This window comes from Rhinoraja longicauda, chromosome 1 (genome assembly GCF_053455715.1).
Source record: "Rhinoraja longicauda isolate Sanriku21f chromosome 1, sRhiLon1.1, whole genome shotgun sequence".
NCBI classification, from domain to species: Eukaryota; Metazoa; Chordata; class Chondrichthyes; order Rajiformes; family Arhynchobatidae; genus Rhinoraja; species Rhinoraja longicauda.
The window spans coordinates 127,218,260-127,233,783 of NC_135953.1; the positions used below are offsets into that span (position 1 = coordinate 127,218,260).

General features: G+C 41.2%; 1 long non-coding RNA gene across 1 annotated transcript in view; it reads left to right on the forward strand.

Moving 5' to 3' along the window:
• Positions 1-308: 308 nt before the first annotated feature.
• The window catches only part of LOC144600638 (uncharacterized), a 67,648-nt gene continuing 52,432 nt past the window's right edge, over positions 309-15,524 (forward strand). Inside the window, exon 1 of the long non-coding RNA XR_013548164.1 lies at positions 309-404. This is a non-coding gene — a long non-coding RNA (uncharacterized LOC144600638). The remainder of the gene's footprint in view (positions 405-15,524) is intronic.

The following is a 15,524-nucleotide window of genomic DNA, read 5'->3' on the forward strand; positions in this document are numbered from 1 at the left end:
ACAGATTCTCCAAAAAAAAAAGAGGTATAAACATTATTTGTAAATAGAGTAAAATAAATTATCTTATCAGGATTACACAATAGGCTGTCCCATTGTGTTCTGACCGTTTTCAATCCCTCCCCACAGGTTCTTTCACACTCCCCCCACCTCACAAACCTCCCCTTTCACAGCTAACACCAAACTGGACGCAGTGCCTCCTAACTTTAAAATAAAGAGATTGAGAAGAGGACCAGACTTTTTATTACATTACTCATGTGGAGGGCTCAGCTGGGTTTAAAGCATATCCAAGAATGTCGTGCTCATGCAAGTTATCATTTTCCTTGGCAGCTTTTCTTAAGCTCTTAAATAAGATTGGATGATGTGCCTTGAATTACAACAAAGTAAACTTGAATCCAAACAGAAAAGTGAGTATTTTTTTGGTGGCATTGAATTTGCCTTTAACAACTGGTAAAAAATAAATCCTAATTTCACATTTTAAGCAGGATTTCATTTTTTCCGTCTTTGATTAAAGTTAAATGTATTTGCACTGATTGTTTGAAAGGGATTAGACTCTACCTATGTGGCTCATTTACTTGCTGGTTCAGAGGTGCTTATCATTTGCTCTTGTCCCTATCAGTCAGTAGCTGGAAGGTACAAATCTCTAGTTCTTAAGATGGTGTATGAAGCAGATTTTACAGCTCTTGTCCTGATTAGTCCAGTTAGCCTATAAAGACCAGGGATGTTTACAGGGAATGTTATAAGGGAAGTAGGGGTTAATTCCCCAGGTCTTTCCCTCTTTCCCAAGGGGTTAGCCTGGCAGTCTGGTTTGCGCACACAGGAGGTCTGACAGGTAGCTGGATTTGTGTAAGCAGCTTGCATGAGAGCCAACAAGGAAACTGAACGTTGTGGATTAGTTTTGGATTATCTTGTCAAAGTGAAGTCTGGCGGACAAACTGCAGGAGAAATAACGCAATCTGTTAAGGGAGAATACTGTTGTACATCCCGGAACAGAAAGCTGTCATTTTTCAGAAAACTGACTAGTAATTTACAAGCATTTTGATCCATTAGCTTGGTTTCTATTTTCTTTAATAAACAATAAAAAAAGATCTGCTTTTAACATTTTAACACAGTCTTACGTGTCATATATTGCAATATTAGATTTGAATATGATTGATAAATGTCTTACTGGAATATTTACTTAATCCTGCAAAAATGACAGATATTTAATCTTTATATAATCAGAAGTAGGGAAATGTACTTATTTGAAAAATGGAAGAAAGTCATTCATTTTACAAATTACCGATTAGCTAAAACATTATTTTTACATTAGATGTATTTAAGAAATAATTTACTAAATGAATACCTTATATACCTGGTATTTTATATGACATATATATGATTGTTAATTATTCATGGAATTAACATTTCTAGGCCTGGGTGCAATATATCAAAATAAAAGATTGCTGTTCAGTTAAAATAAACACAGATTGCATAAATTTCCATAATTCCATCTCATAATATTCAAAGGAAGTCCCATTTATCTTCCCTGAAATTAATTTGAGAATCATAAGGAAAATAAAAGACTTTTCAACCCAAAGTTGAACATTTGCTGTGATTAGATCTGAAAATAAGGGATTACTGAGCAGTAAAATAATTCTAATGAAACAAAGTGAGGTAATTAGTCCTGCATTTCATGTCAGTGTTTTGCCATTGCAGTTTATAGAAACTCAGCATTTCCACAACTCTCAGCAATGTTCTGCATTGTAGAGTTTATTTTCACCATGCTGAGTAAATGAATTGTGGAGATCCTCTTATTAATGTGAGGGCTACACTGATCAAATTACAGTAATAGGTGAACAGAGGGATCTGAAAGCTCTGGGTCACCGGAGGGACCTTTACATCGTCAATGTTTTGTTTGTACCTAAAAGTAAAACAGAATTGCAAGGTGCATGACAGGTGGAAATGTAATTCCATATCTTGTATTTCTGCTGTTCTGAATTGCGTGTGGACCATCACCAACACTCGGAGCTCCTCTCTGAAGCAAAAAAAATGCTCATCAAGGTCTGATTTCACACTTAGGAGCCTGACACCATTCCCAGCTCAGCTTACCTAAAAGCTATTACACGGTTCCTGCTCCGCTTCAGAGACTAACCTGGGAGGTGAACCGGTGAAAATTAAACGCGGTCATTAGCCCACAGGCATGGAAATCTGGCTGGGATCCTGGAGATTTTCATAAGGCAGTCACTTGTGAGTGTGGAATTTAAAGGCTTCCAAAGTTACTGCTTCAGATTATAAATGCAGAATGCCTGCCACAGACAGCTAAAGTTCTTTTTATTCTGGTCCTATTCGTCTTCCTTGAGCTAATGCATTTACAAACCCTTCGGATTTGTCTTCAACAACCAATATCCTCCCTCCATTTCAGGCAAGCTGCCTGTTGAGAAACTTATTTCATGCCTGCAAGTGCCAATCGCATTAAAGTGCAGACTTAGAGCCACAACAGATCAAGTCCCAGGCTCAGGTACCCCAGGGGTTAGGTCTGCCCAATACTCACCACAGTAACAGCAGTTTCTGCAAAAAAAGCTTCACTTTCAGTGAGGGCTTGTACTCATTCTACAGCGTTAAGAATTAATTTCCTCACAAAATTGAATTTCTACATTTTCAAAAATGAACAGTCTGGAATCCATTAGGTCTTGACTTCCGTCATCAACATGTGAAATACTTTTTCATATGTGCAGGATGGTCTTGGATGAAGAAGGTCACAAAGCCTATTTTATTAACACAAAGCAATCCTAAACCACAGCCTCAGTTCTTCTCACTGGCATCCAAATTGCTCTTAGACTTTTCCACAACTCTCAGCAATGTTCTGCATGAAGTAGTTCCTGATATCAATTTAAAAACTATATTTTACTCATTTGAACCTGTATCCCTTCATTCCACCCCATAAATGTAATTTAAAGTTTCATTTAATATACCAATCTTTCACATAATTCAGATAATTGACAGTGGGGGATAGTCGTAGAACATAGAATATATAACAGTACAGCACATGAACAGGCCCTTTGGCCCATAATGTCTGTGCCGAACACGATACCAAGGCAAAACAATCTCATCTGCCTGCACACGATCCATATTCCTCCATTCTCTGCATATCCATGTAGTTTCCTAAAAGCCTCTTAAATGCCACTGTCACATCCACTTCCACAACTACCACTGGCAACATGTTCCAGTGACCCACCACTCCATGTATAAAAAAGCTAACACAAGCATCTCCTTTAAACTTTCCCCTCTGACCTCAAAGCAATGCCCCCTCGTCTTTGATATTTCCACCTTGGGGGAAAAAAGTTCTGATTGTCTACCCTGTCTATGCCTCTCATAATTTTATATACTTCTATCAGGTCTCCCCTCAACTTTCATTTAATATCTTCCAGAAAAAAACAATCAAAGCCTGTACAACCTCTCCTTGCTGCTAATACTCTTTAATCTGGGCAGCATTCTAGTAAAAAATATATTTAATTTCCCCAGTGGGAATTGAACCTTAGTCTTCTGTGTGATGGTCGGGGACATGTACCACAAAACTACTGAGGAATGAAGTCTTGTAGTTCTATCCAGAACGCTTGAAATTCTCACATTTCCCAGTGAACATAAGTGAATTAAATATTGAAGGTGCAGACTGATCAGCAGAGTGTTAATGGATACGAAAAGCTAGGTCTAAAGAAGGGTCTCGACCCGAAACTTCATCCATCCCTTTTCTCCAGAGATGCTGTCTGACCCGCTGAGTTACTCCAGCTTTTTGTGTCTACTTACATAGCACAATAAGTTTGATCAAACCCTTTACTGACTTACATTCTGTTATCTCATTGTGGTTCAACAATCCATTGGCTTTGTTGATTATTACCTTGCACATTTAACGTCGACCCCATAAAGATTCCTGGGTATCCTGTCACTTCATTCTATTCCAACACCAGTCATTGACAAGTCACGTCTATAAATTCTCCTGCTATTGCCAAGGAATTCATTCCATTAGAGATTTTATACCCAACAAACAGCTAACAATGCCCATTGTTATCATTGTTTATCATTGTTACTTCTTTGCATATCTTTTATTTATTGTTCTTTATCTCTCCACATCACCGTCTATATCTCCTGCTTCCTTTATCCCGTGACTTTCAGTCTGAAGAAGGGTCTCGACCTGAAACATCACCCATTCCTTCTCTCCAGAGATGCTGCCTGTCCCGCTGAGTTACTCCAGCTTTTTGTGTCTATCTTCAGTTTAAACCAGCATCTACAGTTATTCCTTACACATAAATAGTTTTAAAATATTTTCCAGTCTGAACTAATGTAAACTTAATACTCAGTCATTTTTAAAATTATTATCAAGACAGACATAATTGGCAAAGGCAATATTTATCTCTTATGCATTGCCTTTCGAGTAACTATTCTTCATTTAAATTTGATATGTCCACTCCAATTCAGTAATTTTCACAATTACCTGAGGGGTAATCCAAGCATGACACAGCACAGAATAAGGATAAGCTGCCAATTTGGTCATCGTCTTTTGTAAAGGTATGCAATTAGTTCAAATGGCTTGGTATTTTTTTAACTTTCAAGTACGTATCTAATTTCCTTTTGAATGCTGCACTGAGTCTATTTCTACTGCCCTTTCAGGGAGCTGCATCACAGAACGTAAAATCTTGCTTCCTCAAATCGACTCTGACTCTTTTGACAAATACCTCCAACCTGTGATCTTCAGGACTTCTGCCACTGGAAGCAGTTCCTTCTTATTTATTTAATCTAAAGTAAATTTCCTTTTAATATCCTCTACTTTGTGGAGAACAAGTGTTTTATATCCATACAACTTCTGCCCATTTCAACTCAAAGAACATTAACAAAAACATATTATAGCATTAACGGTATTAATACTGGTATAATAGCATTAATCGTACTTAATCATATGCCCTATGAAAACCGAATGACACAACATCGACTGAAATGCAACACTTTCTGTTATACTGGCATTTCATGGCTGGTGTGTGGGCTGGTGTGGGGTAGTGGTGAGCACCCTACAATATTGCAAAGAGGAATGTCATGCTCTTCGTGATTTATAGTTTAATTAGACGATAAGATCTTAAGAAAGGACATCAGGCCTCTACGTAGAATATTTGAACAGCCTTTTGCGTTTCTCAGTCACATCATCAGCTTGCAGTTGGAGCTTTACCAGGGAAATCTGTGGTGGCACTTGGCCCGAACACACCCCACTACCCCATACCCATGGCCCTGCCCCACCCCAGTCCCAGCCCCAACCCTCATATCAGTGCTCATTTCTTTCCAACTCTTTTTTTTTACTCAACGTATCATTTAATGTAATCATAAATAGTAAAGTAACAAGTGATTGCTGCCCATGCTATTATTTCCCAGTGGTTGATATTCCTCATTGGTGAAATCTGCTTTAGTTCAATATTGATCCACTTATTCTATCCCAATTATTCTGTCTTTCTATCATTCCAAAGTGGTGACAATTAAAAATAACTCAATGACGTTACTTATATGCTGTTTCAGTTTCCTAATCATTAAAATATTGGTACAAATGACAAGCGCTACTGTTAAGAAACAGTTAGACAGGTACATGGATAGGACAGGTTTGGAGGGATATGGACCAAGCACAGGCAAGTGGGATTAGTGTAGCTGGGACATTGTTGGCCGGTGTGGGCAAGTTGGGCCGAAGGGCCTGTTTCCACATTGTATCACTCTATGACTCTATGAAGTTGAGGCATTTAAAAACATTGTAAAATGGCTGGAAAGAACACGAGAAAAGATTGTGCACAGCATTTGAGTCTGCTCCATCTTTCAATCCATTGAATGATTGAGGGGAGGCCATTTTGGACTGAGATGAGGAAAAACATTTTCACCCAGAGAGTTGTGAATCTGTGGAATTCTCTACCATAGAAAGCAGTGGAGGCCAATTCATTGGACGTTTTCAAGAGAGAGTTAGATACAGCTCTTAGGGCTAACGAAATCAAGGAATATGGGGAGAAAGCAGGATCGGGGTACTAACTTTGGACGATCAGCCATGATCATATTGAATGGCGGTGCTGATTCGAAGGGCCGAATGGCCTACTGCACTTATTTTCTATGTTTCTAATACATTTATGGCTCATCCTCTATCTAAATTCCAGTTTCTAGCTCTATTCTCAAATTTCTCGATTCAGTTGGTAATCACAAGCTTATCAAGTCTCTGTTTTAATTCTGCTCAGTAACTGAGCTTTTCTCATTTTCATGGACATTCCAATAACCAACAAATGGAAGAAGAAATCTCTTCTGATCAGTTTTATACGGCTTGTCTTGTAAACTGTAGTTCCAGATTTCTCAGCCAAGAAAGACATCAAGGCAAAATTTACCCTATCAAACCCAAATCTGATTTAGTGAGATTATTTGATGTTTGACAAAATATTAGGCATTGCGGTCTGCGTCTACTCAATCTATCCTATCCAGTAATTATTCTAGTAAATATTTGTTCCATTAGGCAAGGAGATCCAATTTAGGCAATGTATTCCAGGTATGTATGCACTAAGGCTCCATATAATTGCAATGAGATTTCCTAAGTCTTAACCCAATCCTTCAGTAATAATGTTCTCGCAACATTTAACTTTCTAATTGCTTTGTGTGACTGCATGTTAACTTTCTGTCTAGGTCTTTCACCACTTACATTTTCCAGTCAATCGAATTAATTAATCAATTCAATCAATCTAAAAATAATATTATTTTCTATTTTTCTGACTCAAGGGGATTCTCTCACATTCTCCTGCATCGTATGCCATCTGCCACACGCTTATTTAAATGTTTGTATCATGTTGCTCTCCTCCTCACGGTTTACTTTCCACATTGGTTCATATCAACAGAAACATTGGATAAATTACCATCAATTCCCTCGCCTAAGTTGCTGATATAGATTGTAAACACTGTGTATTGGAGTATCCAGCCAGTTACAATCCACATAACTAAAAATAATCTGTTTATTCCTTGTGGGTTTTCTTTCAATTAACCCGCCATCAGTCCCTTTTAAATTGCTCTCAATTCCACCAGATCTAATTCTATATAACAATCTGTGACAAATGCAGATTGAGTGATAAAGTCATAGAGCCTTGGCCCACACTAGTCCATACGAACAAGATGCTGCGTCTAAGCTAAATCCATTTGACTGCACTTGGCCCATGTTTCTCTAAGGCTTTCTTATCCAAATTTCTATTTCATATGTTATCATTGTACCCGCAGCACAGATTTGCTCTGGCAGCTTATTCTCATTCCCACCACTCTGAGAAAGTTACCCTTCGGATTCCTATTAAATCTTTCCTCTCTCATCTTCAAACTATCCCCTTTAGTCCTTGATTCCCTTACCTTGGGATAAAGATTCTGTACCTCCTCCATATCTATTGTCCTCGTGCTTTTATACAGCTCCATAACATCACCCCTCAGCTTCCTGTGCTTCAAGGAATGCAGTCAAAAATCAATCGTGTCAAAAGAGTTCAATTCTCATATGTACCGATAGCAAAACAATGAGTTTCTTACTTACAGCAGATTAATAGGCCTGTAAGCAATACCCAGCAAAATATGTAATCATTTTTTAAATTAAATAAATTAATAGTCCTGATACTAATGCAATAAAACCATGATATTTTTAGCGCAACCAAAGATGGTCCATAGAATTTCATTGTTGCTGAGGTCAGTATTTCACAGTGCTCAAGAGCCTGATGGCATTGGGAACAAACTATTCTTCACAATACCACCTGAAGAAGGGTCTCGACCTGAAACATCACCCACTCCTTCTCTCCAGAGATGCTGCCTGTCCTGCTGAGTTACTCCAGCATTTTGTGTCTATCTTCAATTTAAACCAGCATCTGCAGTTCATCACAAGCTATTCTTCAGCATGGCTGTCACGGTTTTCAGGCTCTTGTGTCTTCTTCCCCATGGTGGGAATGAAATGAGAGTGTAGCCAGGGTGTAGCCTGCCCGACCTCTCCCTCTAGCTCAGGATAAAAAGTCTAAATCACTGATTACAATACGATACGATATGATAAGATATGATACGATACGATACGATACGATACGATACGATAAGATAGAACTTTATTTATCCCAAGTGGGAAATTGATCTGCAAATGGTCATATAACACAAAATACATGAAACATGGAATTTAAAGTGATGAGTGCAAAGGATTGGGGATGTTTTGGTGGGGTGGGGTGGGGGGGGAGAGGGGAGTCAGTCTACCCCATGGCAGAAGGGGGAGGAGTTATCCAGTTTGATAGCTGGTCTCCTGTGGTGTTCTGTACTGCATCTTGGTGGAACCAGTCTGTTGCTGAAGGTACTCCTCAGGTTGACCAGTGTGTCATGGAGGGGATGAGTTGTGTTGTCCAAGGCGCTCCGCAGTTTGAGGAGCATCCTCCCCTCCAAGACCATCTCCCATCAGTGAAGAAAGATGGAGTCAGGTGATCAAAGTCAAGAGAATGGAGCGGGATGAGTGGGAATAAAAGAGTCTGGCCAACAATTGTCAACCCAAACAACTCAACAACAGCCACACCGATACAACTTTCCCCATTCTGACAAATTCTACTTTACAACCAGGTCTCCAAAGAGACAGAATCTTAATCACATTGTGCAAATGAAACCCATGCAAACAATTCAGTTGAATTAGCAAAGAGTTATGCATGCAGTCCTAAATCATCACATAATCAATGTCTGATCATAGATAGACACAAAATGCTGGAGTAACTCAGCGGGACAGGCAGCATCTCTGGACAGAAGGAATGGGTGTTTCGGGTCGAGACCTTCTTCAGACTGAGAGTCAGGGGAGAGGGAGACACAGAGATATGGAAGGGCAAGGTGTGAAAACGAGGCATCAAAAGAGATGGAGATCAAGGAACATGTAGAAGAGATCATTGTTAACTAGGAGAAGGTGACAACAAGGCAAACAGAGATAAAATGTAATCGGGGACAGTCAGACTGGTGAGAGAACTGGTAAGGGGAGGGATGGAGAGAGAGGGAAAGCAAGGGTTACTTCAAGTTAGAGAAAACAATATTAATTCCGCTGAGGTATAAGCTGCCCAAGCGAAATACGAGGTTTTGTTCCTCCAATTTGTGCTGTGCCTCACTCTAACAATGGAGGAGGCCCAGGACAGAAAGGTCGGTGTGGGAATGGGAGGGGGAGTTAAAGTTTTAACAGGCAGCAGATCAGGTAGGTTTAGGCGGATTGTGCGGAGGTGTTCAGTGAAACGATCACCGAGCCTGTGCTTGCTCTCACCAATATATAAATCGAGCCTTGTATTTTCAATCATGCATTTTTATAATTCAAAATAGGTGAATTATTAACTCGTGAGTTGCATCATATAAGTTTACTTGTAGAACTTGTGAGTGTGATGGCTGAAAAAGTCAGGTATGGGAACAAAACTGCAGTGGTAAGGTTATGTTTTGATGATCAGTTTGAAGTCCAGATCCTAAGTTAGAGTTCCATCAAAAGTACAAAGTTACTGCACGTTCAAAAATAATGAGAATGGAACGATTCATTTTTTTTACATCAAAGGAATTATTTCCAAAATGGAGCAGGACACTGACCAGAAGGGCCATCTGTGATTTATCATCACTGCATTGTATTCGTATTTCATAATACGATTAGGTTTTCAATATAAGATATATGATGCTGTTGCATGTTTACAAAACTCCCGGAAAAAAGATTTCCATGCTTCTTTTGTGAGGAACTAAATCCTTTTCAGTTAGAACAATATTGACCAATTCATGACTAAAGTTTGAAATTTCAACATGACTGATATTAATGTTTGCACAGTATGTGCATGCATTTTTTGACTATTCATTCGTTTGTTGGTAAAATTGTAAGATGAAAAGCTGAGTGTGCACATTTTTTTCATTATTGTTAATGCTTCACTTTCTTTAGTTCTGAATAATGATGGATATTAGCAAAGTAAATTTACAAGTGAAGCATATTTGCTTCTATTATTTGCATGTGTGTGGGTGTGTTTTAAATGCCGCTAAAATATTGTTGCCATGGCCACAACATAGGAAAAGGGGCAATTTATTTTGGACAACGCTAGTTTAGATCATAAGCATTTTGGAAAATCATTTTGCAATGGTTAAATGAATCAATATTTAACATTGTTTATTTACTAGTCACTAAATACGTTAAATATTTCAAAGTTTTTAGAAGTGCTAAGAGATGATACTCACCTGGTGACTGATTCTGTGGATGGGGCCAGTTTCTATCATAATGCTTTTTTGAACGAAAGCAAAGGATTTGTGTTGAGTGTCATTTTCACTTGAAGTTGTTTGATGTTTCGTCTGGTGTGTCTGACAGAGGTGATTTGATTGAGCAAAAATCAAACATAAATAAAACTCAGATCTATCATTAGGACTGTGAACAGAAACGTGGCTACCATTAAAACAGTGGATCTAGTTTGATTAGACATAGATTGGTGAAATGAGTCTTCATAAGCTACGCTATTTTTCCCATTTGTTGTCACTTCACAAGCAGCTGGAATATTTATAACAAAAATGGCATACAACTTTATTAACAAACACACTGTGACATTCATGCGGGTTACATTCTTGAAAAGCAGTGATTAATTCAAAAATGCACGATTTAAGCATTTGCATGACTATGCTGCCAGGCAAAATTTGAGCACATTATTTCAAAAATACGAACGTGTAAATTAGGCTTTGGTGTTAATTAAACAATTAATTAAACAAGCGTGTCATTTCAAAAATACGTAAAATGCGTAAAACAAACACATGTAAAACATGAGGAGCCTATATATATATATATATACTGCATGTATATGTAAACATAGCACAAAAAGTAAGGAAATTTGTGTTTGGTAGATTATTTCTTTATTGTAACAATGTTTCTTGGCAATAAATCTTATACCATTGGAAAGCCTGTTTATTTCCCTTTTAAATGGTGCCACATTTGTAAGGAACATGCATTTGTGGGATGAGCAGCAGAGCTGAGTATATGGGTTGCGCCCATGAAAAATTTGCCAAATCTTCTCTGCCAATGCCAAACAGCTTATTCTGCTGTTGCTATTGACTCTTGTTTTGAGCTTCTGGTACCCCCAGGTGCTGACAACCAGGTGCCTGATTGGCACCTGATTGGCAGCATCTGTGAGCATGGGCCCTGCTACAGTGGTCAGTAGGTGTCTGCTCCAAGAATCGGCATGCCACGTTTGACTGATCTGGATAGGGCCCGTGCGATAGGGCAACTTCAAGCTGGTGTTCCGCAAAACCAAGTTGCGGCATTATTTGGAGTGAGCCCTAGTACCATCTCCAAAGTGAAGACTAAGTTCCATATAACGGGGGATGTCAGAGACAGGCCGCGAAGTGGGCGTCCCAAGAAGACGACACCCGAAGAAGACCGTTTCCTCACCCTGTCAGCACTTAGGAACCGTAGGCTGTCTTCTACAGATTTGCAGTCAAGGTTTGCAGGACGATATGGCCGACGGCTCTCTGCCCAGACAATTCGGAACAGAATGCACGCAGCCGATCTCCGGTCTCATAGGGCTGCCAGGAGGCCTGCCATGACTGCCCTTCACCGTCAGGCCCGTTTGCGCTGGTGTCGGCAACACGTGCACTGGAACCTGAACATGTGGAGGAACGTTCAGCGATGAGTCCAGATTCTGCCTACGGCAGTTGGATCATAGGGTCAAAGTGTGGAGAAGACGCGGAGAACGCTATGCTGATTGCTGCACCGATAGAGTAACATCTTTTGGTGGAGGCAGTGTGATGGTGTGGGGCGGCATCTCCCTCACTGGAAAAACGAGGCTTGTCATCATTGGAGGCAATCTCAATGCAGAGAGATATCGAGATGAGATTCTGCAACCAGTGGCAATCCCATATCTCCACAGTCTGGGACCGAACTCTATCCTCCAAGATGACAATGCTCGCCCCCACAGAGCAGGGTTTCTCAGAGACTACCTCCAGAATTTGGGAGTGGAGAGGATGGAATGACCTACCAGCAGTCCTGACCTCAACCCCATTGAACACTTGTGGGATCAGCTTGGGCGTGCTGTTCGTGCCAGAGTGACCAACACAACCATGTTGGCTGACTTGCGACAAATGCTGGTTGAAGAATGGGATGCCATCCCACAACAGTGTGTGACCAGGCTGGTGACCAGCATGAGGAGGAGGTGCCAGGCTGTTGTGGCTGTGTATGGTTCTTCCACACGCTACTGAGGCTCCTGTTTATTAAATGAATAAATTGTTAAATTGCCAATATGTCTTGTTTCTTCAGACTTAAATCATTCAATCTACCAAACAACACCGAACAAGAGTCAATGGCAGAATAAGCTGTTTGGCATTGGCAGAGAAGATTTGGCAGATTTTTCATGGGCGCAACCCACATACTCAGCTCTGCTGCTCATCCCACAAATGCATGTTCCTTACAAATGTGGCACCATTTAAAAGGGAAATAAACAGGCTTTCCAATGGTATAAGATTTATTGCCAAGAAGCATTGTTACAACAAAGAAATAATCTACCAAACACAAATTTCCTTACTTTTTGTGCTATGTTTATATAAATACACACACACACACACACACACACACACACACATGTGTGTGTGTTTGTGTGTGTGTGTGTGTGTGTGTGGGGGGGGTGTATATATATATATATGATAAAATATGAGAAGATAAGAGAGAGAGATGATTGTTCCGTATAAAGTATTCATATTTAGTAGGGTTGAGTTTAGATTTTCCTATGGATAAGAAACTAGCTCATGGATTCATGCCAGGATTTGTTGATTCCACACATCATTAGGAAAACTTGTCTCTTTTTTAAACGGAAACCCTACTTGGCATTGCTACTGAAAATTGTACAATTGAAGGAAAATAAACAGTTCTGGAAATACTGCTTCATCGCTCACAAAAAAAATGCACTGAAGTCCATTACTAACGCAAGAAGCTTCTTAATTCAATATTCAAACTGTATTGAGGAAACAATGTTTGTAATACACTGGCCAATGTTGAGCTATTGGAGGGGGGCATGCCAATTTAATCAGTATTCCCGGAATATAACAGAAAATAATCAGTTAAATTTATTGATCCTGATTGCTTTCCATCTATCAAACAAAGTTTAGACTTTAGATTTAGAGATACAGCATGGAAACAAGTGTCTGAAGGTCTCGACCCGAAACATCACCCATTCCTCTCCAGAGCCTGTCCCATTGAGTTATTCCAGCATTTTGTGTCTATCTTTGGTTTAAACCAGCATCTGAAGTTCCTTCTTACACATGGAAACAAGACCTTCAGCCCACCGAGTCCGGGCCGACCAGTGATCACCCTGTACACTAGCACTATGCTACACAATAGGGACAATATTATAATGTGGACTTTAATAGCAACTGGGCTAAGGTTGGCCCTGTTACTGAGCTGAAATAAAACATACTCATGGATCACTCAGCAGGTCAAGCAGCATCTGTGAAGAGAGGCTCAGAATTTAGTCATGGGGTTATAGAGCCATACAGCGCGGAAAAAATCCCTTCGGCCCAACTTGTTCATGCCGACCAAAATGCCCCATCTACATAACAGTATAACAGTATAACAGTATAACAGAGCTTTATTTGTAATTTGGTACCGAAGTACCGAACGTAACTACATAGCAGTCATAGAAAAAAAGAACACAAGACACATAACCCCAACACAAACGTCCATCACAGTGACTCCAAACACCCCCTCACTGTGATGGAGGCAACAAAACTTCCACTCTCTTCCCCACGCCCACGGACAGACAGCTCGTCCCTGACCGACCCGCACAGTCCCCGCAAGGGGATGGAAGTCCCCGCGGCCGAATCGCACCGGGCGTTGAAACGTCTCACGGCCGAGCCGGGCGATGAAAGGCCCCGCGACCAAGCCTTGCGCAGCTAAGTCCCATGGCTGAGCTGCACCGGGCGATGTTAAGTCCCGCGGCCGAGCCGCACCAGCGATGAAAAGTCCCGCAGCCGAGCTGCACCGGGCGATGTAAAGTCCCGCGGCCGAGCCGCACCGGGCGATGAAAAGTCCCGCGGCCAAGCCGCACCAGCGATGTAAAGTCCCGCGGCCGAGCCGCACCGGGCGATGAAAAGTCCCGCGGCCGAGCCGCACCGGGCACTGTTAAGTCCAGCGGCCAAGCCGCACCGGGCGATGTAAAGTCCCGCGGCCAAGCCGCACCGGGCGATGTAAAGTCCCGTGGCCGAGCCGCACCGGGCACTGTTAAGTCCAGCGGCCAAGCCGCACCGGGCGATGTAAAGTCCAGCGGCCGAGCCGCACCGGGCGATGTTAAGCCCCGCGTCCGAGCCGCACCCCGCGCCGTGAGGAAGAGAAAAGTTTCCCCCACCCCCCCCCCCACCCACACCACCACCCCCCACACATACACAACCAAAAAAAATACAAAAACCATCCCAACACCGACACACAACAAAAAAAAAAGGAAAAAAGACGAACAGACTGCTAGCGAGCCGCAGCCGTTAGGCGCCGCCACTTCCGCTTAGTTCCATCTGCCCGCATTTGGTCAATATCCTTCCAAAACTTTCCTATCGATGTACCTGTCCAAATGTTTTTTAAACACTGTTTATAGTACCCGTTTCAAATACCTCCTCTGCAGCTCATTCCAGATGCCCATTAGAGTAGAGGCATTTGTATCTATTACCATGATGACCTGCGATTAGAATTATCACGTTGATGAGAGTTGTCCACATGGAGACCAGGGAAACAGCTCAGGCAGTAATTGTTTGCATCAGGTTGAGAATACAGACAGTGGAAGGGAAGGGAGGGGACAATGGTGTGGCAGTTATTGAAGATGACGGTTTTGTGCTCCAAACCAGCCCTCAAGGTAAGGTTGCTCTGCTTTAACATGCGCGCTTCGTGTAGCCCTACTGCTTTTTCACCTCTATGTCCACTGGAGGACTATACTAGCGTTCTGACTGAAACAGACTTCATCATCCAGAGGTCAGTGTGGCTACTAAATGTATCATGGTTCTGTTTTTGAGTAAATATGTCTGACAGCATATGTGAGTGAAGGAATAATAATAAGAAAATACGATAAACTGTTTATGCAAAGAAGATCCTGTCTTTGAGACCTTTAAGTCTGCATCGTGCTCTGGCCTTCAGTTTAACACCTGCACTCTCAGTCAGTTGGCTACCTTTCATTTGCCATCAAAGCCAGGATCCCACTCAGTCATCTCACCCTGTCTTCTGGCGTTCTCTGCCTGAACCATAACATTTTCACCTACCACAGCCCACCACCCCCAACCCCCCCCCCCCCCCCCCCCCACCATTATCTTCTCCTTTCTATCAGCCTCCCTGCTCTCTTCACTCCTACATTGGCAATTATGCCTTCAGTACCCTCAACTCCAGAATTTTTATTCTAAACCATTCCACCTCTTAACATCTACCTCATGTCATCCCACATTCATTTTTGCATTTTACCAGCAGTTCTGTGAGATTTCTTGGGATAGCTTACTACATTGGAGATGTAATATGAATTCAAAAAGGTTATATACAACAGTACAGC